Consider the following 23,324-nt stretch of genomic DNA (forward strand, 5'->3'; position numbering starts at 1 on the left):
ATCTAAACAAGCTCTTAGAAGTAGATTAAAAGATTGCATTAAGCTTATTGTGAATGTTCCCAACAACACCCAATACTCCTCACAAGCTCGGGAGCGTAAGAATGTGTGAAAAGATTTACACTAAATTAATTCATAAGAAATCAATTTAATGCTTGTTACTTAGTTCAATTCACAAAACAATTACGGATTTTGCAAAATGAATAACTTGAATGACCTAACCCCAATTCAAATGGCAATAAGAATCATTATTAGAATCAAACATTCGATTGAAGTAAAATCAATTTCACTAGATAGAAATTAAACACAAACATCAGGTCATATGATTTGATTCACAACCAAAAAGTCAAAACATGAAATTGGAGAAGTTAGGGTTCTAGCCACACATGGCTAGAACAAGATCACAAGTCTAAAGATGAAATTAAGTGTAATTACAACTTACAAAAATGAGAATTAATGTTTCCAAATGATTAACAGACAAACCCTTGCAAAAACCTTCAAAATCTCCTCTCCAATGGTGCTCTGATATGTTTTGTGTGTGTAAAAATGGCCCTCAACCCGTAATATGAAAGATAGGAAAAACTGCCAAAAGTTGGTTTTTGGGTCGAACACGGCCCGTGTTAAAATAGGCTAAACTGACACGGGTCGTGTTCAGCAGCCAACACGCCCCTTGTTGATTTGCACTAAACTGCCACGCCCCGTGTACCTCTCTGACTCCAATTCCAAACTTGATTTTTCCAACTTTTTCGTTCTTCGCCCGATCATCCCGAAATCTTCACCAATGCTTCCCGACACTTCCAAAAGCGCGTTCCAACCTCCGGTTTACCTGAAAAAGACATAAAAGTGTGCAAATAAGGTTGTTCTAGAGACTAACATGAATATGATGAAATGCAAGAAAAAGGAAGAACAATTGTGCTAAATCGATGCATGAAATGAGACTAAAATGTGTGCAAAAAGGTGCACAAATAGCACCTAACAGTTCTTCATATCAGGTGGCATACTCCTATTTTTGGAGAGGTGTTCTTTTTTGGAATGCCTCCATCAGTTATTAGTGTTAAGATTTTCAAATTCTTGACAGTGATAACTAGCTTTGAGGTATATAATTATAAACTTGAGCTGTCTAGGTGGAGGCCTTTTATGTTCTTCGTGTAAAGTCTGAAATTTTTTATCATGAAGATTTGACTCTTATTAGTTAGGAGGAACAAATGAAAATAAGATGCTATAATGAACAAATCGATGAAACTGCATTGCTATTTTTCTGCATCTAATCCATCCTAAACTAAATACTTATATTAGTTTTATGTATTTATATAAACTTTTATAGATGGAGATCTTGGTTCTAGATATTGAATATATTTAAATTGTAGAAAAGTGTCTCATATGGTTATAACTGCAAAAAGTAGCAAAATACTTTCATTTATTTGTGCAATAATACTCTCATTTTTTTCCATTTCATCTATAGGTGCATTATAGAAATGAAAGTAGGATGATATATTAGTAAAATAATTACAAGGACATTTAAACAAATGAAAAAGTAAAAAAAAAAAAATTCCCAAAACAGGCCGGGTTTTGGGCCCGAGGAAATCCACACAAAGCGGTTAGGATATTTGCCTTCACCCAAGAGACCCGGTTCGATTCCCGACAACGGAACTTTTTCGCATGTACTTTCCTTTTTTTATATTTATTCATTTTATCCAATGAGAGAAGTAATATTAATTCAAGCCCAAATGTAAAAATAATATTCCAAAACATCGAAAAGAATTTTTATTTTTAAAAACATTTTTTTTTCTTTTGTCAAATCAAAATCTTAGCTATATTTTGGTAATCAAACAATTAAAAAAAGAATAATGTCTTCTACACACGATTGGTTCATGTTTCTTTATATATATCCCAAAATTCAAGGGGCTATCGTGCCATTTGTAGTACAATTTTGGTCTTTTACTTGAAAGTCTTTTTAAAAAAAACCATTGAGGACGTGCCAACCCGTTCATATGGAGGAGGAGGCGGTGTTGTTCTTCGATAATGGATTACGCGGGGCGATTGAGGACATTGTGGTTTGTGGTGGCCCCTTCTTTGGTGACTTACAGTGGCGACTTGCTTCCCTACCCATTCGGTTTGGTGGTTTGGGTTTATACTCGGCAGTAGATGCTACCTCATATGCTTTTGTTGCCTCAAGGGCCCAATCTTAGGTATTGCAAGACCACATCTTATGTGATAGCGGTATTTATGTTATGGATTCTGATTATGATTGTGTCTTAGATTCTCTTCGTAACAAGCATCCGGACATTGACCTTAGTAGTTTTACCACTAAGGACACCGTCCCCCCTAAATTCCAGAATACACTGGTGAGTGCCCTTTTTAGTAAAATTATCCAAGATATGGAGGTGAATTTTAATATGACGACTCAGCAGAAAGCAGTTTTCCAGTGTTTATGTGCACCACATGCTCAATATTTTCTTCTAGTTATCCCTATAGATGGGCTTGGCCAACATATGTCTCCGGTGGAGTATCGTACCATCCTCAGATATCGACTCATGATTCCAATATTGCCAACCGATGTGATATGTCCGGTGTGCCGCAATGCATGTTTGGACTCTTTCGGCGAGCATACAGTTCATTGCAAAGAACTCCCGGGGTTCAAATACAGACACGATATGGTTAGGGATGTTTTGGTCGACATATGTAAGCGTGTCGGGGTTTCCGCCAAGAAAGAGGCTCCAGTGAATTTCCTGACTGACCCGACAGAAGGAAGGTCAACCCTTAGACCGGCTGACGTTTTGATTTTAGATGGGTTGGAGGGAAACACGCATGTGTGGACCTTACAGGGGTATCACCTCTCGTAAGTTTGAGGGTCGAAGGTTTCACGGCAGGACAGGCTGCATTAAAAGCTGCTACATGCAAGGTCACCAAACATGAGAAACCGTGCATGGAAAATCAACACGCGTTCATACCATTTGCATTTGATACGTTTGGTTTCCTTGCGCCGGATGCGGTGGAGCTTCTTAGTAGACTACAACGGATCATGCATAGCAATGTTATATCCCCTAGATCTATGGATGTAGTCTTCAAAAGAATTGGTTTTACCATACAAAAGGGCTTAGCGGCGCAACTTGTTGCCCGTTTGCCTTCTCATTCGTTGTATGATGATAACTAAAATGTTTATGAATTAATTTTAGTTTCTGTAAAAAAAAGTTGATAAAATGATTGTTTTTTTTGTTCTTTTTTCATTTGAGGCTGTATCATGGGGGACTATTTTGGATTGTTTTGGAGTGGACAATGGACTCTTTTGAACTATACTCTTTTCACATAACCAATTTTAGTAGGTAAATAATGACTTCAACGAAAAAAATCAAATTATATTAGTCTAAAAAAAAGTAATGACATATTAGATAAAATCAAGAAAATGTAAAAACTTTTCTGATTTCATAAACACATTCATCCTTGGATTTTAGTGATCACTTAGTTTTCCTTCTTTGGAAAAAAAATTATTAGAAAAAGGTGCATATTATAAAGACAAAATAGAAAGTGAACCCAAGCCAACCCAACATCATTAATTGGTTTAGCTTTAGCATGCAGGGACTATGGGAAGTTTGATGGGAAAGAGTCAGAGAGTAAAGTCAATAGAGTTTCAATTGCATTCCCACATCGCCAGTTGAATGGAAATGTACAACTTAAACAAGCTCTATAAAGAAGGCCCTTCACCATCCTTTTGAAACCATGCAGCCATGTGATGAGCACAAAGCGAACAATTCTTTCGCCTTTTACTAAAGAATACCGTGTGTTCTTCACATTATGTGGCATACGCCAATTTTTGGAGAGGTGTACCTTTTTGGAATGCCTCTAGCAATTAGCAGTTTTTAAACTATTATCCAAATGCTAGATAGTGAAAGACATTTGTTTAGTTGCTAATTATTAAATTATTTTTCAATACTTGATTGCAAAAACTGGCTTAGAATTATTAGACAAGTTAATGTTTTCATATTAACAATTTCCATTAAAATGTTTATCCCCAATACTGAAAAGCTTAAGTTACTCATTTCGTCACCATAGTCATTACAAATTATCCATTCTATCAGTCAAGATCTACATGATTTCTTTGTGTTACTAGTATTAAGAAATATTTTAAACATTTGACTAACATGTTCACAAGCTTAAATACTACATTGTCCATAAACTTTATAAAAAAAAAGAAATAACCAACAGAGATTATTGCAAAAATGGTGTCATGTGCTTGAGAAAAATATATGGTTTTGGTCCAAAAAAGTTTGTCGTTGCATCGGTTGTCCGATTTTGGATCTTTTAGTGATCTTGGTCTGTATCAACATGAAAAGACTATTATACCCCTTATACCATCTTCCACCATCACCACCTACTACCATCATTGTTCGCCTCCACCACCTTCATCTCCACCTAGATTTTTTGCCACCTTAATCTCTGCCCAAAAATCATTCCATAAACGATTAGACGCCACGATATATATATATATATATATATATATATATATATATATATATATATATATATATATATATATACACACACACACACACACACTAGCCGTTTACCCACGCTAAGCGTCGGGCGGCAAAGAGTTTCTTTCGGAAGATAATTTTAATGTGATGATTAGTTTCCTTTAGACGTGAGCTATTCATTGCGGCCTTTTGGTAGACTATTTTGTGTCGAATAGTTCATTTCAACGGATAGTTTCTTGCTAGGTGCATAGTCATATAATACGACAGAAGTTGAGTCTACATTTGGATTTTCATCTAATAGTTCATACTTGATTTTACAATATATAAATAACAACAATCTGCAATTATGTAGTTTTGTACACTTATAACATGTCCAATATATAAACTACATCAATCTGCAATCATGTTGCTTCATCTGTCAGCCCTGCATTAAACATCAAATGAGCATCTAAGATACATATTTGAAGTAATTGTAAAATAATAAGTTGTTGATTGTACCTTGTTAATCACATAAAACTTCTTTGTACACAACGTTTGATGTGTAGATTCCATCATTATCAAACGTTTTTTCTGGCTTTACTAATACCTTGGTATTGACACGTGATATTCCTCCGGACAGCGCCACATACAGTTGGCCATGTGAGAATATCGATTCTGGTGGCTAAACACCTACATTTGGAATTGTTTGTCCTTGAGCTTTATTGATTGTCGTAGAGAAACTAAGCTGAATTGGAAACTGCTTTCTCTTTAGTTTGAATAGGAACATCTCATCGTCAGACAGACATAGAGGAATTCTTGGTAAAAACACTATTTTTCCAGCATGTTGACCAACAACTATCTCTGCATCAATGACATTTTGTTGGAAAGCTCAACATATCAATTTGGTGCCATTACATAACCCATTTGAAGGATTGATATTTCGCAAAAGTATTACTGGGCACCCAATTTTTAACCGAATATAATGAGGGGGTACACCACTAACATTTAGCGAGTTCAAATATTCCATCAGATATAAGTTATTTTTGTCATCTTCCGCTTCATCAAAATTGTAGTAAACTTTTTGCTCGCCAGAAAATCGTTCAATCAACTTATTATTAATCTCATCAACACTTTCATTTTTAGAATATAATGGTGATGATAATTAGGTGATGATAGATAGGTGATGAATTACGAGTCCAGGCGATGATAATTAGGTGATGATAGATAGGTGATGAATTACGAGTCCAGGCGATGTTGTGGCTACGTATTCATGCGATGATAGTCTAACCCTTATTATGAATTACGAGTCCAGGCGATGTTGTGGCTGCGTATTCATGCGATGATAGTCTAACCCTTATTATGAATTACGAGTCCAGGTGATGTTGTGGCTACGTATTCATGCGATGATAGTCTAACCCTTATTATGAATTACGAGTCCAGGCGATGTTGTGGCTGTGTATTCATGCGATGATAGTCTAATCCTTATTATGATTTACGAGTCCAGGCGATGTTGTGGCTGCGTAATCATGCAATGATACCCTAACCCTTACTAGATACATATTGAGGGAGTGATCCGCGAATTAGTATTGTCTATGCGATGTAGGCGATGATCCTTAGGAAAAGTTCTTAGGAACAAACATATAAGGAAATAAGATGTAAGGAGATGAGAGGTAAAAATGATATAGGAGATGACCCTTAGGATAATATCTTTAGGGAAGATTAAATGAAGATAATGGGGATTGGTAATTGGGTTGATTGTTTGATGATTAAATATAATAATTATATTATTGTGGGTTGAAAACCCTATACGCTCACCAGGCTCCCAAGCCTGACCCACTCAGTTTTATTTGCATTACAGGTAATGGCACAAGAGTATAAGTTGGTGGACTTGACGAGAGATTTTGGATTATAGATCAGTAGTTATAAATGACTGTTGTAAGGTCTATTTTATACTGTTTATGCTTTTGGTCTGTATCGGAACATGACATCCCGAGATTTTGTTATTTAATGAAAATACATTTCTTTAAAGAAATGCTTTGATAAATTCTTATCACATTTTGTTTTGGGAACAAATTCCGCAGCTCTTTTAATCAAAGGACTACTCTGATTTTATAAAACAAAGCATAAACAAATCGGACTTTTCTGGCCGTGATTTTGGGGGTTTCACAAATGTTGACGAGGACCATATTTTGCACTCATTCGGCACATCCATATTGTTTCCTATAATCTTCAGAAAGAGAATGATAGTGGTTATCCCATAACTTGCGAACATTTCCTGGTTCACAAAAAATCAGCATTGTCGCAAATAACCTTCTAAGTGCGCTGGGAAATTGAAATAAGGAAGCCTCTACAATACATTGTGATAAATTATCATCGGTCTCTATTAAACCTCTTTCAAGAGCTGCTTTTCGAAATGTAGGGTGTAATACACCATTAGCTGTGTATAAATCTTCAAAGCAGGTAGGCCCAATAATATGACATAAAAGCAGGCGTAGGTAGACCATGTGATTTAGTAGTCATGTATGTGTGTGTTTCACACGAATAAAAGTGCAATAAATAATATACTGTAAAAAATACAAGAAACAATTGTACGATACCAAAAGCTTAAAGCGTCGTGTGATGTGATGGGATGAACATTAACAATTTTAAAAGTACAAACTTTTCATTTGTCCGATCTAAACATTAACAACTGTATACATGCTCATTAATTCAACAAAAGATTCTCACATGAAACTAATTTGTTGTTAGAAAAATCATCAAATTTGATTTTCACAATAATTTTTTTAGTTTTTCAGGAAGCAACACTGCCTTTAATAAATAACCAACTATACTAAAAACTTGTAATCCAAAAACACAATAGAAGAAACTAATACATAGTTAAAAGAAAATTTCCATAGATATCCAAAAATTATTATATATCAATTCATAAGCCAAGACAAGAAAAATAAACCACACATGAAAAAATTCACCACAATATGTCTAACATTAATGTAGATCAACTCTAAAAGCAACGCACTCATAAAAATTGTCAAAACTTCAAAAAAAAAACACCACCAAATGTCTCACACGGAATTACAAATTCTTATAGGCATATTTATGATGTTAAATGCTTTCGGCATCCTCGGTTGGAACTCTACGTTGCTTAATTTGGGTGATATCAAAATGTTCACTGAAAATAAGATAAAAACTATTAAAACGTATTGATTTAGTTATTTTAATATCACTACGAGTATTATAGTTTTCTAGAAAAAACTTACTTGAATCCAAATGAACCAATTTCACCCGAGAAACAAATATTATATACTTTCTCTTTATCGTATAGCAAGTCTTCACAATCTGATGGCGTGTTCAGTCGGTTATATATAGTTTCATCTTTATTATACCCCCTATTTATAATCGAATATTTCCAAAGTCGTCTAATTTTGTTTTAGTGTAATAATAATAATAATAATAATAATAATAATAATAATAAACACTTACGTCCCATCTTGGAGATATAAAGTGAACGAAGTTAACGTCAGTAAACCAAAGTAACGGGAATAGTTTTGCTTGCCTTTGATAATTTTTCCAACAATATCTAAAAATAGTGATTATTAAAAGGATAACTTGTTATTATTTTAAAAACTTTAGAATGCTAAAAATATATATAAGTTATTAAATTTACCGATCATCATTTTTCTCTCTGTCCGATCCTCTACTAAACTTTTTATCGAGGGAACCAATGTAAAAACCGGAAACCATGATATGATAGCATCGGCCAAACGATTAAATTGTGTGTTATTGCTGATCTTAATCATCAAATCACCACGTAATAAACTGTATTGTTGATACCTCGGATACTCAGCATGGGTTGGTTCGATTTGGAAATGGTTTAAAGAGAACACACTACCCAATAGATTCCCTCCATAAATAAAACGCATCATTTGTTGTGGAACAACTGCTACCAATTTCTCTCTCTAATAGAAAATGTAATATTTTTATAAACTGAATACTTATGATAAATTATGAAAATGAAAATAAGATATAAATAATTTTTTAAACATACATTTTGATCAATGAGAACAATGAAGAGTTTGTTTGCTCTCGCGTCTCTCCAAATGAAATCCACACAAATGGGTGTCAAAATATACCACAAATGGAAGTTTAGTAGCAATGAAAATGCATCAAAGTAAATGTGATCGTTCATGATTCTACAAAACGGAAGTCAGATGTGATTGATTAAAATTGTCAAAATTGAACTTAAATCTTACTTTTTGTTGAAATGGTTAAAATAGAAACCGTAGTTTTCGGTTAAAAATGTTTGTAGTTTATAGGTGGAATAAACTATTATAGAATTGAAATGGTTAGAAATGAAGAACATATACTGAGTTTATATGTGGAATAAACGCTTAAATCGTGTGTTATTGTTGATCTTAATCATCAAATCACCACGTAATAAACTATATTGTTGATACCTCGGATACTCAACATGGGTTGGTTCGATTTGGAAATGGTTTAAAGAGAACACACTAACCAATAGATTCCCTCCATAAATAAAACACATCATTTGTTGTGGAACAACTGCTACCAATTTCTCTCTCTAATAGAAAATGTAATATTTTTATAAACAAAATACTTATGATAAATTATGAAAATGAACAGGGCAGGTCTTGAAAAATGAAATATTCTTAAATGCCCAGGATGAACAAGAAAAAAAGGGCCCTTATCTTTATTATAATTTTGTATTTTTAAATAAAAATATATAATGAAAAATATTGGGCCCTGTGCAACTGCCCACTTTGCCCCCCCCCCCTCCCCCCCCCCCCCCCTTCTAAGCCCCCCATGAAAATGAAAATAAGATATAAATAATTTTTTAAACATACATTTTGATCAAGGAGAACAATGAAGAGTTTGTTTGCTCTTGCGTCTCTCCAAATGAAATCCACACGAACGGGTGTCAAAATATACCACAAATGGAAGTTTAGTAGCAATGAAAATGCATCAACGTAAATGTGACCGTTCATGATTCTACAAAACGGAAGTCAGATGTGATTGATTAAAATTGTCAAAATTGAACTTAAATCTTACTTTTTGTTGAAATGGTTAAAATAGAAACCGTAGTTTTCGGTTAAAAATGTTTGTAGTTTATAGGTGGAATAAACTATTATAGAATTGAAATGGTTAGAAATGAAGAACATATATTGAGTTTATATGTGGAATAAACTATTATATAATTGAAAATAATGTATTTTTAGATATTGATAATCATTCCAAAATTAATCAAATTAAAATCTTATCGTGAATACTAACATTGACAAATATACTTGAAAATTTAAAAATAAATATAATAACTATCAAAATTCATACCAAAAATATTTAAAATCATTCAAAACTTAACAAATATACTCAAAAATTTAAAAATTAATATAATAATTGTCGAAATCCCTACCAAAAATATTTCAAATCATATAAACAAATACAAAAAAGGCAATCTACTTATAATCCTATAAAATAAAAAAATATAAATTTAAGTGAGTTTGACTTTGTTGACCAAAATTAATTACCTTGGATCCTTTTTGGGAGAGTGCCTGTTGGTCTAAAAACTCACGTTTTTAACGGATTTTTAGATCATTCCTCATTGCAAATGGAATTCCAGTCACAATCACAACTCTTCCAGCTTGATTAGCAAAATCTAATCATTCACTTACCTATTTATATAAAAATTTAAACTTTTTAATAAATGTCATAAGGAGAAAATAGTCAAATACTATATAAAATTATAAATTACCTTTCCACGACATACAACAAAAAACACTGCATCAGTAGTTGAGTTGTCTCTTAGCTTAGCCATGTAGTCCTGTTCAAATTTTAAAATGAATTAAAGAAAAATAATTTTTTTTAACTGAAAGTGAAAAAATAATTTACTCTTACATCAATTGCTTGAGGAAAAAGTGAAGATTGTCTAGGTTCCACAACTGGTAGCTTATGCTTACAAATTCTTTCCCAAATAGTACTTGAATTTGTTGAAGTTACACCCTGAAAAGATCAAGTTTGTATATTAAAAAGTACAAGAAATTGTAATCTAAGATATTATTAATTTATTATTACCGTGTTCTTCCAGAAATCAATGCATAGTTTCAAAAGGTAGTAAGATAGAAAAAAGACAAGAAGCCCATCAAGTACTATTCGAGCAAAATTCACTACAAAACAAAAAATTGTAATATTAACAAGTGATTTAACATAAAATTTTATTAAAATTGTCATATATAATATACTTACCAATGGAATACAGCAGACCCTTCACCAAGCTCCCAGCATCAACTCAATTCCAGCTTCTTGTAGCTGCTCAAATACATCTTCTGCTTTCTCACAAAGTCCTCTAGCAAATTCATTTATCAAAGCAGTGTAAGTACAAATATTCGGTTTGCACTTTTGACTTTTCATTTCATTGAACACTTTCAAAGCCATGTATGAACGATTTGCCTGGAAAGTATACAACACAAATTTAAAACCTGGAAAAAAGATGAACAAGAAAAGAACTTCAATAGATTACATACATTGTTTTTTTAATAAATGAGCTGTAATTTTTATCACCTTCCTGTATAAGTTTGTCAGCATTGTGTAGGTATCAGTAGAGGGTTGGCAACAATTTCTCTTCATCCTTTGGAAAATCTCTACAGCTTTCTGTGAGTTTCTTCCCTTTATCAACCCATCATATATAGACATTATACACCACAACACCTACAAAAAGAGCCACGTTGCTTGACTTTAATGGCAAGATATCATGTGAAATTATTTCTAAAAGTATTTAATAACGTGTACACTGAAGAGGTTTTTTAGTATTGGAGATATAACAAAATAGTCGGCCAACTAATATGTCCTAGGTCCCTCCCACCCCACCTTTTTAACTAAATACTCAACAAAAAAACAAGCAAGAAACTTGCGTTGAATTTCCTCTTTCAAATCATCATTTTTTCCAACCAAGCACATGAAACTACATCCACACATTAAAGACAATTAGTAAACAGACAATGAACATTTTGAGATGTATTCCAAAAATTGAGATATAAACAGACATATAGAAAAATCACCAAATCAAGATGTTCTTGATTTTCATATTTATATTTAGCAAGTTTAAAAAGAAATGGAACAAACGATCATCAATGAAAATAAAAAAGAAAATAGATCCCTATCGTATACTTCCTGTATCAACAATATTGTTTCAAAATCTGAAATCAATTTAGGGGAAGTGAACCAAGAGTTTGAAGAACAGCTTACGAGTTTAACGGGAAGAGGCTCTACAATCGAGAGAGTTAAATCTTCATCCCACACAACATTTAGGTTTTTCTTCACCACTCGAGTCTTCATTTTCTGTACAAAAAATTAGGAAAAGAGTTATTTTATTATCAGAATTTTTTTATTGTTTTTCGTCTCCCTCAAACCGAGATTATTTTCCAGCCTTGGTTTCGTACTATCGTAATCAACTCTACACTAACACCGGTAGCCACCATCAGCCACCGCACAACCACTACCATTTTCTTAGTAGCTTCAACACCTCCGTCGATGAAAATTTCGACAGAGCAACAAACTTCCGTAGTTTCCGCAAGTTCATTGATCATCCACAAAATTAACATTTGGAAGAAGAATAACCCTTGTCTGACTAACGATTTAGAAAAAATTAGGGTTTTAGGACATAAATTATGACATAAGAAAAGAGAATAGAAAGAGAGTTACAGACTGGAGCGGAGATTGTTTGATGTTGTAATTTGAGGAGAAGCCAACTTTTGTTGATCCCATCCAATCGTTGTGGTTTGCTAAGAATCGAACGAAATGGTGGACGGTGACCCGCTAATAGGTTGTACCGACGACGATCTAATGGTGGTTGAACGTGGCGGCGGGATAGGGTTAGGGCTACTCATATTGACAGAAGGTATAAGCGGGGAGACAACGGGGGTGGCGGACATCGGTGACGGAAAAGGTGGACTTCCAGGGGGTCGTCGATTCTGAAGCGATTAGGAAGGAGACTGTGACATCCCTATTTTCACAGCCAGAAAAGACCGATTTTGTTTATGCTTTATAAAAATCATAGTACTTCTTTTAATAAAAATGTTGCGGAATTTGTTCCCAGTAAAACATGATAAATATGTTATCAAAGCATTTCCGAAGAAAAGTATGTTTTATTCATTTTAAAACATTTGGGATGTTATCGTTAATACAGAAACATAAAAATAAACAGAACTTACATTCATTATCACTAGTGATTTATATCTCCTTAATCTCTCAGTGTAATGTGACTTCATATCAACACCTGTGATATAAATAAACTGAGTGGGTCAGGTTGGGAAACCTGGTGAGTACATAGGGTTTTCAACCCACAATAATATAATTTTTATGTTTAATCATCAAACAATTAACCCAATTACCCATCCCCATTATCTTGTTTACTCTTAAGGATCTACCCTAAGAATCAACTATTTCTTGTTCATTCATTCCTAAGGATCATCCTAAGGAATAGACACAAAATCCATCGTTGCCAGGGTTTACTCAACATGCACTAAATCCATAGTTGCCAGGGTTTGCTCAACAGACACTAAATCCATAGTTGCCATGGTTTGCTCATCAGGCACTAAATCCATAGCTGTCAGGGTTATCTCGTTTATCGACAATATCGTTTCCGAGAATCCACTCGCAATACATGTCAATGGGTTTTTATCTCGTTTGTCGACAATATCGTTTCCGAGAATCCACTCGCAATACATGTCAATGGGTTTTTTATCTAGTTTATCGACAGTATCGTTTCCGAGAATCCACTCGCAATATATGTCAATGGGTTTTTATCTCGTTTATCGACAGTATCGTTTCCGAGAATCCACTCGCAATACATGTCAATGGGTTTTTAGAGTACAGCTGGTGAATACACAGTTCAAATAACACCTACAGGTTGCGAGCCTGCTAGTGTTCCACTGGACTGCCTAGAATAGTCCGTGGTTGTCATCCATACTCTGCTAGATGACGGGGCCAACACTTGGGTAAAAGGCTTCTCTCATGGTTCACCTCTCACCCTTATCTCATGGTCTATATCACCTCTCATCATTTTATTTTTGTCACACAACAACTATTTCATCTACCCATGTTTTACCCAACACATTTTGTAGATATAAAATACATATACAGTTTAGATCATTTAAGGCATGTATAAAACGTTTCATCCAGCATAGACAACAAGTATTCAGACAGTATACACACATAGCATGTAGTTTATATAAAATACTTCATATCTATGTGTAAGATGAAAGTAACTATGCACTCACCTGATAAGGTGGTGACTCGGTACTCGGACAACACTTCGTTTTACTTTAAACAACTTCCTTCGACAAAACCTAGTATCATTACTGATGGGTTTTTGAGCATTCTAACACTCCTATGGTGTACATGCAACCCTAGAAACCTTGGATCTATGTTTGACTAAGATACATGCAAATAATTATTTTTCTAAGGTTCTTATCCTAACTAGCATGGCATGGGGTACTTGAATCAAATAAAACTAGTAGAATTACTTACCTTGTAGTAGTAGTTGATTGCTTGGAGTTTGAGAGCCTAGCACCAATAATGTGGATGCCTCAAATGGAAGTCACAAATCACCACAAACTTGGAAACTTGAGAGAATAGTCACAAACTTCTTGAAATCGGCCCTCTTAGTTTTCACACATCAACTAGTGTGATTTCAAGAACCAAAGCCTCCTTTATATAGTGTGGTGGATTAGGGTTACATTCATGTAAACCCTAATACCCATGTCTTTTCATTTCCATGAGATCCATGGGTTAAAGCTCCATGGAGTATCCATGGACTTTCCGTGCAAGTCTAGCCCATTCCAAATAAGCATTAGCCCATACTATATAAATACAAGAGCCCATATTTAATTAGTCATACTTTTGATCTCTAAATTAATTCTAGATTAATTATAGATCAATACTAATTAAATAATATGATTTTATATTAATATATTAGGACTTATAATATATTAATAAGTCATAACTTATACTATTCTCAAACGATTATCCATAAATTATTCGGGTGAAGTGCAACCCAAATGGACCATGTCGGGTCGGGTCAAGTACATACCAAATATAGTTATGGACTTAGACAGTATATCCAACAGTCTCCCACTTGGATAAGTCTAATAACTATAGTTGCAAGTATGACTTTAGGAACCGATCAGCAATCGTAGCTCTTTAAACTCTGTTGAACTATGAAGCGCCATTTTAGATAAGTGATCATATAATCCTCTGTTCTAGATATCAGCCGGAAAAATACATGGAACATGGTTTTGCTTATTGTCCAGCATTTGTTTCCTGATTTCCGATTTGTTTGACAAAGAACTTAATTGAACACATCAACTTAGTTCTGACCGGGCCCGGTACATAGGTCAAAACAAAATCATCGAGGGGCCCAAATATCAGCTTCTAATCCAAGAAGGAACAGATAAACTTCGACTCATATGTTTGTTCTACCACTCATTGAATTATACACAAAAGCACGTTTTATAACATCGAGTTACCAATGCGTTAACGTACAATCAATGCATAACCAACTCATAAGTAACAAATCATATCTCTAGGTTTGAAGACTTATATGATATTACCGTCTCACGATCACTCGAGATAAATTCCATGAAGTGATTCCAGTGAGCGTCGGTTGAGTCAAATGCTCAGAACTTATGAGCACTCATGAGTGTTGTAGCCATGTCCAACAACTTAGACCTCTGCAACCAATCATGACAGTCTTGATTCATACCTACTTCCGACATATGACCGACTGTGGAGGTTCGAATAATATGATATACCAAACATAATTATTCTGGAAGTCAAAACATGCAAAAGAAATATAGTAAACGATCGACAAGAGATAGCAACACTTTACTCATAAATAAAACACCTTTTATTCATCATCTAATGTCAATTACACTTTACAAATTTCAAGGTTATCTAACTACTAAATCTAATATCATCCTTCAGCCCTATGCTCCGAGCATGCTGGAGAAGCTTAACCCGAGTCAGTCCCTTCGTGAGGGGATCTGCTGGATTCTGTCGATGTGTCTAGATCTCCCGTGATCCCTTGGTTCCTTGGCTAAGGCAACTGCACTTTCACTATCACAGAAAATTTCCATTGGCTCTTTAATAGCTGGTACAACTCCAAGGTCTCCAATGAAGTTCTTCAGCCATATCGCCTCCTTTGCTGCCTCGCTAGCTGTTATATACTCTGATTCGCAAGTTGAATCAGCCACTGTCTCTTGCTTGGAACTCTTCCAAGAAATTGCTCCTCCATTTAAGGTAAAGACCCAGCCTGATTGAGAGCGGAAACTATCCCTATCAGTCTGAAAGCTAGCATCACTATACCCTACAACTCTCAATTCTTCACTCCCACCGAGGGTAAGGACCCAGTCCTTAGTCCTCCGTAGGTACTTGAGGATATTCTTTACCGCAGTCTAGTGTGCCTTGCCAGGGTTCCCCTGATACCTGCTAACCATGCTCAAAGCAAAGGCTACATCAGGTCGAGTACACGTCATAGCATACATGATCGATCCTACAGCCGAAGCATAAGGTATTCGACTCATTTCTGCTATCTCAGCCTCAGTACTAGGGCTTTGTGTCTTACTCAATCTGGCGTTACTCTGGATGGGTAACTCTCCTTTCTTGGAGTCCTGCATGCCGAATCTCTTCAGCACCTTATCCAAGTAGGTACTCTGACTAAGTCCAATTAGTTCTTTACTCCGGTCTCTCAAGATCCTTATCCCTAGAATATAGGCAGCTTCTCCTAGGTCCTTCATAGAGAAACACTTCCCAAGCCAAGACTTAACTTCCTGCAGAGTTGGGATGTCATTTCCTATGAGTAGTATGTCATCCACATACAATACCAAAAAGCTAACTATACTCCCACTATCCTTGACATATACACAAGATTCATCTTCACTCCTAGAAAAGTCAAATTCCTTGACTTTCTCATCAAAGCAAAGATTCCATCTGCGAGGTGCTTGCTTTAACCCATAAATGGATTTCTCAAGCTTACACACTCTATTAGGGTACTCTGTGTTGACAAAACCCTCTGGCTGACTCATGTAAACATCCTCAGCCAACTTTCCATTAAGGAAAGCGGTTTTGACATCCATTTGCCATATTACATAGTCATGAAATGCGGCTATGGCTAACAGAACCCTAATAGACTTAATCTTGGCCACTGGAGAAAAGGTCTCATCATAATCAACTCCCGGAGTTTGTGAGAAACCCTTTGCAACCAGTCGTGCCTTATAAGTGTGTACATTACCATCCATGTCGGTCTTCTTCTTGAAGATCCATTTGCACCCTACAGTCTTACGACCTGGTACATTCTCAACCAAGTTCCAAACTTGATTGTCATACATGGACTGTATCTCGCTGTCCATTGCCTCTTTCCACTTGGCTGACTCAGGGCCTGCCATGGCTTCCGCGTAACTGTTAGGTTCATCCAGACCTATCAGTGTCTCATCACTGATAAGTGTATCACCTTCCGCAGTAATATGGAATCCATAGTAATGCTCAGGTGCATTCCTAACCCTTATGGAACGCCTCAGAGGTACAAACTTGTCAATTGGCTCAACAGGAGTTTCCTCCTCAAGTTGAGTGCTAGGGTTTGAAGTTCCTTCACCACTTGACTCTTGAATTTCTTCAAGGTTAACTTGCCTCCCACTGTCTCCTTGGCTTATGAACTCTCTCTCTCGAAAGAAAGCCCTCCTAGCTACAAAGACCACATTCTCACTAGGTCTGTAGAAGAGGTAACCAAAGGATTTCTGTGGGTAGCCGATGAAAATACACCTCTCACTTCGAGGTTCGAGCTTATCATGAGTCTCGCGTCTCACGAAAGCCTCGCAACCCCAAATCTTAATGTGGTCTAGTTTGGGTACTTTACCAGTCCACATCTCATGAGGAGTTTTGGCAACTTTCTTTGTGGGAACTAGATTAAGGATATGGGCGGCAGTCTCTAAGGCATACCCCCAAAATGAGATTGGTAGCGAAGCTCGACTCATCATGGTACAAACCATATCCAACAAGGTTCGATTACGCCTCTCAGCTACACCATTCAACTGCGGTGTCCTGGGAGGTGTCAATTGTGAGACAATCCCACATTCCCTAAGATAGTCGAGGAACTCTGAACTAAGATACTCACCACCTCGATCGGATCGAAGCATCTTAATGTTCTTGCCCAATTGATTCTCGACTTCCTGTTTAAACTCTTTAAACCTCTCAAAAGTCTCTGACTTATGCTTGATTAAGTAGACATATCCATATCTACTGTAATCATCAGTAAAAGTCAAATAATAACGATTAGCATCCCTTGTGGCATGTTTGAAGGGCCCATACACATCTGTGTGTATAAGATCCAATAAACCTTCACCCCTCTCACAAGAACCTGTGAAGGGTGACTTTGTCATTTTTCCAAGTAAGCATGATTCGCAACTATCATATGACTTTAGGTCAAATGACTCCAAGACTCCATCCTTTTGGAGTTGGCCTATGCGTTTCTTGCTTATATGTCCAAGACGACAATGCCATAATGATGCTTTATCCAAGTTATTATCATTAACAGAATCAATACACAATACATTATTTCCTAAGTTATCAACCACAGATACAGTTTCATACACACCATCACAAGGTAATGCTTTAAAATAAAGAACATTATTAAAGAAAGCATTAATCGAACCAACTTCATTATCAAATGAAAAGGTGAAACCTTGTTTATACAATGCATGAAAGGAAATAATATTTATTGCCATTTCTGGCGAATAACAACATTTATTCAAATCTAAACTAAACCCACTACTTAGCGATAAAGTATAAACTCCAATCTTGGTGACAGGTAAAGCTTTCCTATTCCCCATGATTAAGTTTATTCTTCCATGCTCCACATTCTCACTTCTTCTTAGTCCCTGCAAATCAGAACAGATATGAATACCACAACCGGTATCAAGGACCCAAGAGTTAGAATGGGGTGAGTTATTAGATAAGATAGTGTAAATACCTGCATGGTTGGGTTTAACTTTCCCATCCTTCACATCTTGCTGGTACTTTGGGCAGTTCCGCTTCCAATGTGACTTTTCATGGCAATAGAAGCATTCAACCTCTTTAGGGTCAGAAGAAGGAGTGACAAAACCTTTCTTGGTTCCACTTGAAGAAGAGCCATCAAGGGTCCTAGCCTTGGTACCATTCGAAGAGCTCTTCCTCTTCTTCCCTCTACCTTTCCCGATTGCCAAAACCGGGGCGGAGTTTGGAGTAGGAGTGTTAACAACCGACTTACCCTTAAGACCTGTTTCTGCGATCTTGAGGAGTCCCTGAAGTTTGCTGAGTGTGACCTCTTCCTTATTCATGTGATATGTCATGCGGAATTGATCATAGCACGATGGTAAGGAGTGCAAAATGATATCTATTGCAAGCTCCTCAGGGAAGTTCACATTAAGCTTTAGCAACCGATCCACATACCTTTGCATTTTCTGCATGTGGCTCGTGACGGATTCCCCGTCCTTCATCATGGTTGTTATGATAGAGCATATGATTTCATACCTCTCTTGTCGTGCACTTTGATGGTATCTTTCCATCACATCTTGGTGCATTTCAAAAGGGTAGAAGTCCTCATAGGACTTTTGGAGTTCCGCTGTCATGGTGTCCATCATGATGCATGCCATTTTTGTAGCATCTCTTTCATGTACCTCATATTCAGCAAGCTCTTCAGGAGTAGCAGTTGGCTCGGGTACCTTCAGCTCCTTGTCGAGAACATATTCTTTGTTCTCATACCGAGTGACCATCCTGATGTTTCTGATCCAATCTGTAAAGTTGGACCCATCAAAGATGACTCTCCCACAAAGATTAATGAGAGAGAATGAGCTAGTAGGGTTTGAGCCAGAAGCATTGTTATTGGAAGACATCTGAAAAGAAGAGAGAATAGATTAGATTAGATATAGAGATAGTCCTTAACAAAACACCCAAATGTAATATTAAGGTTAGGACCCAACACAATATTTTATAACTTAGAAGAGGGATGCCGTAATCTAAGCTATAAGATATTTGAAGGTAGGTGAATGACGATTCACCAATTTCCACAATGAAAAACGAAATATTTAACTAGGTTTTAATTGGTTTAGAAAATCGTAGATTCTTTGAGATTCATTGAACTTTCTTCAATGGCATGTTTCAATCTCGAGTGTGCCCTTCAAGTTTTGTGACTGGGATGCCGAGGATCACAAAACAAGGTGTGAAGTAACCATGCAAATTACTTGGTACCCTTAATGTATTACCCCTCAATCGATGTGCCGGTTAACCACACACGCTCCATCGATACTATGATAAACATTAAGTCACCCTTTACCTACCTTGTTAAGTTCAATTTAGTGTGTCGGTTAACCACACACGCTCCACTAACGACTTAAACAAAGTGTAAAGTGTAATTTCATGGATTAGCACCTTATTCACATTTTCCTAAAATAACTAAGATTGGGAATTCAATAAAGTTTAGTTACTTTAGTATTATCATTATACTTTTAATGAGAATTTATAAGTCCTTGTCCTACCCGTTCGGCTAACGACCCTCCACCGATCAAGGAAGCGGTGGGTGAGAGTGGACACCCATTAAGTTGCCATTTTATAGGCAACAACCTTATACCCCCCTTATAGACCGGCTTCGTGAATGAGGCGTACTAGCGGTAAGACGACTTGATCTTATACATATATAAATATTATTAAACTTATAATATTATAAAGTATAAGGGTTGAATTTTAACTTTTAAAATTGTAGGGGTTGGAACTAAAGTTTTTAATATGACTTTACATGTTCCAAAACTTGAGGGCAAGTTTTGTAAACTTTCAAAACTTTTCATTTCTCATAACTTATGAGTTAATGGTTATTAAAAATGAAGACTCTTCATTTTTTGTAACCTATGTGTTCTTTTAATGGTTATTTATAAATGTGACTTTTGGTTATCCATAACTTAGGAACTAGTTATGGACTCCATTAAAACACATAAAGATTAAGAATTAATCTAATCAATTATTAGCACATAATTTCTATGATCTTCTAAACTCATGTGTTTATGAATGTTCATATCAAAAATTTCAAGAATCGTAAGTACATATACAAAACTTGAAATTTTGCTACGAGCTTTTGAACAAAACTTTGATTTTCAAGTTTTTTTTTTTTTTTTTGCATCAAGTATCAAATAAACAAACCAGGCTCTGATACCACTGATGGGTTTTTGAGCATTCTAACACTCCTATGGTGTACATGCAACCCTAGAAACCTTGGATCTATGTTTGACTAAGATACATGCAAATAATTATTTTTCCAAGGTTCTTATCCTAACTAGCATGGCATGGGGTACTTGAATCAAATAAAACTAGTAGAATTACTTACCTTGTAGTAGTAGTTGATTGCTTGGAGTTTGAGAGCCTAGCACCAATAATGTGGATGCCTCAAATGGAAGTCACAAATCACCACAAACTTGGAAACTTGAGAGAATAGTCACAAACTTCTTGAAATCGGCCCTCTTAGTTTTCACACATCAACTAGTGTGATTTCAAGAACCAAAGCCTCCTTTATATAGTGTGGTGGATTAGGGTTACATTCATGTAAACCCTAATACCCATGTCTTTTCATTTCCATGAGATCCATGGGTTAAAGCTCCATGGAGTATCCATGGACTTTCCATGCAAGCCTAGCCCATTCCAAATAAGCATTAGCCCATACTATATAAATACAAGAGCCCATATTTAATTAGTCATACTTTTGATCTCTAAATTAATTCTAGATTAATTATAGATCAATACTAATTAAATAATATGATTTTATATTAATATATTAGGACTTATAATATATTAATAAGTCATAACTTATACTATTCTCAAACGATTATCCATAAATTGTTCGGGTGAAGTGCAACCCAAATGGACCATGTCGGGTCGGGTCAAGTACATACCAAATATAGTTATGGACTTAGACAATATATCCAACAATTACCACTAGAGTTTAGTCTAATATTCGCCGAGACTAATTAATAGTCTGACTATTATTACTTTTATATAAACGTTAAACAATACTCTTCACCCACTATGTACAGACAGGGGCCAGACATGAAACACCGGAGGGCAGGATCATTTTGGCATATAGCACTTCTGAATCCAGCAACCCAAGCGGCCCTCCAAATCGGATTCCCCGTACCGCGAGTGGTTAGAAAGATATTATAACGACACTTATATAACCCATAATAATAGCCCAAATAATTATTCTAAGGTCCTAATAACATTACTATACTAAAACATAAGCTATACTAAAGATAGGGTAGGCATAACTCACTTACAGCGGGTTTTCTCGAAAACCGGGCTTCACTGGAGCAACGTTCCCGAGCCAAAAGGCTCTTTTCTCGGGACTCCGGGAGCCTCGGGGCTTCCTTCGGGTGCTAGGGGGTTTACCTAGACTTTAGGGGGATTAAGGGGGGCTAGAGAGAAGTTCTAGAGAGAGAAGGAGAAGATGGAAATGTGTGAGAATGAATGGAACCCGACACCTCTATTTATAGGAGGTTGAAGGAAGATTCACGTCGTGAATCTCTTGATGTTCTGTAACATCCAGATTTCCAGGTATCATAAATTGAGTATTTATTTTTGAGTCAAGGAGAGGGACTCGACGATTTGACGCCTAGACTCGTCGAGTAGGATCGCGACTGCTGATTAGGATTAATGAATGGACTCGACGAGTCGGTGAGTCGACTCGACGAGTCCGCGCTGTGGACAGAAACCCTAAATCTTTGGGCTTGTGCCCTATTTAAGGGTCCTTATGGCCTTCATTTGCGGCCACTCATACCCTGGAGAAACCCTAGCGAGCCAGAGAGCTTAGAGAGAGAGAGAGAGAGGGCTAATTTCACCACCATAGTGCATTCTTGCAAGGAAGGAAGGAAGATTCAAGCTAGGCTGCTTAGAGGGGGCTCAGAACTTCTTCTATTTCATCAAGGGCTTCTGTTTGAGGTATGAATCCATGCTTATTTTCGTGTATATAGTAGATTTATGGAATCTAGGGTTTCTTTACCCTTTCTTTAGTTGGATTATGGAGCATGTGAAGTCCCATTGAGGAATAGGCTTTAGATCTGGACCTTGAGAGGTCCAGAGTGTCCCAACAATCAAGCTTTATGATGTTACATGAGAGTATTGAGCCACATTTGTAGATGTCATGTCAACACACTTAAGCTTAGTTAAAGGTACATTTATTGATATTCCATGACATGCTCCATTTATTGATCTGTCAAATACATGTCATGTCATCAAAACTTAACGGTTAAACAGTTCAACACGTCTAAGTGAAACATTCTTTGTGAGTACAATGACTTCACTTATAACATATGGAAAAAGAATTGATAACCGAAGAAATGGAAAAAATGTTATCACTCACTCATTCTATCACCTTAATCCTAAATAAAAACTAAAAATATTAAACGTTTTCAAGAACAAACCTACTAAGATCCCATATCAACAAGAATACAAGATGCTAGAAATGTCTTCTTCGAACTCCATCCAACCTGAAACACCAATAGATTGGTTGTTGTCAGAAAAAGAGTTAAAAGGTAGTTTCCAAAAACATATGAAAGGACTCTTACTCGTGACTATCAAATATTGTGTGAAGAGTAGCCGTCCGTTTTTGTAAATCAAACAGCTTCACAGTCTTCTGTTGGCCTCTTTACGAAGACAAGTCATTGAAAGACGTGAACAAAACACATATCCATTGTCGTCCAGCGGTTAGGATATCTGGCTTTCACCCAGGAGACCGGGGTTCGATTCCCGGCAATGGAACTTTTTGCTGTGTTATTGCTTGTATCAGCGTAACAA

General features: G+C 36.1%; 1 long non-coding RNA gene, 1 other non-coding gene and 1 pseudogene across 2 annotated transcripts; 2 read left to right on the plus strand and 1 right to left on the minus strand.

The window, feature by feature from the left end:
* Positions 1-3,718: 3,718 nt before the first annotated feature.
* On the plus strand, positions 3,719-3,827 carry LOC145141535 (U5 spliceosomal RNA; annotated as a pseudogene).
* A 6,536-nt stretch (positions 3,828-10,363) lies between these two features.
* LOC145136556 (uncharacterized) lies at positions 10,364-10,838 on the minus strand. The gene is made up of 3 exons (XR_013720539.1): positions 10,707-10,838; positions 10,536-10,627; positions 10,364-10,463 (listed from the first exon to the last, which is right to left on the minus strand). It is a non-coding gene; the product is annotated as an uncharacterized LOC145136556 (long non-coding RNA).
* Positions 10,839-23,216: 12,378 nt separating this feature from the next.
* TRNAE-UUC (transfer RNA glutamic acid (anticodon UUC)) lies at positions 23,217-23,288 on the plus strand. The gene has a single exon. It is a non-coding gene; the product is annotated as a tRNA-Glu (tRNA).
* The last annotated feature ends 36 nt before the right edge of the window (positions 23,289-23,324 follow it).

Source organism: Lactuca virosa, chromosome 9 (genome assembly GCF_052849685.1).
Source record: "Lactuca virosa cultivar CGN04683 chromosome 9, Lactuca_virosa_CGN04683_v6, whole genome shotgun sequence".
NCBI lineage: Eukaryota > Viridiplantae > Streptophyta > Magnoliopsida > Asterales > Asteraceae > Lactuca > Lactuca virosa.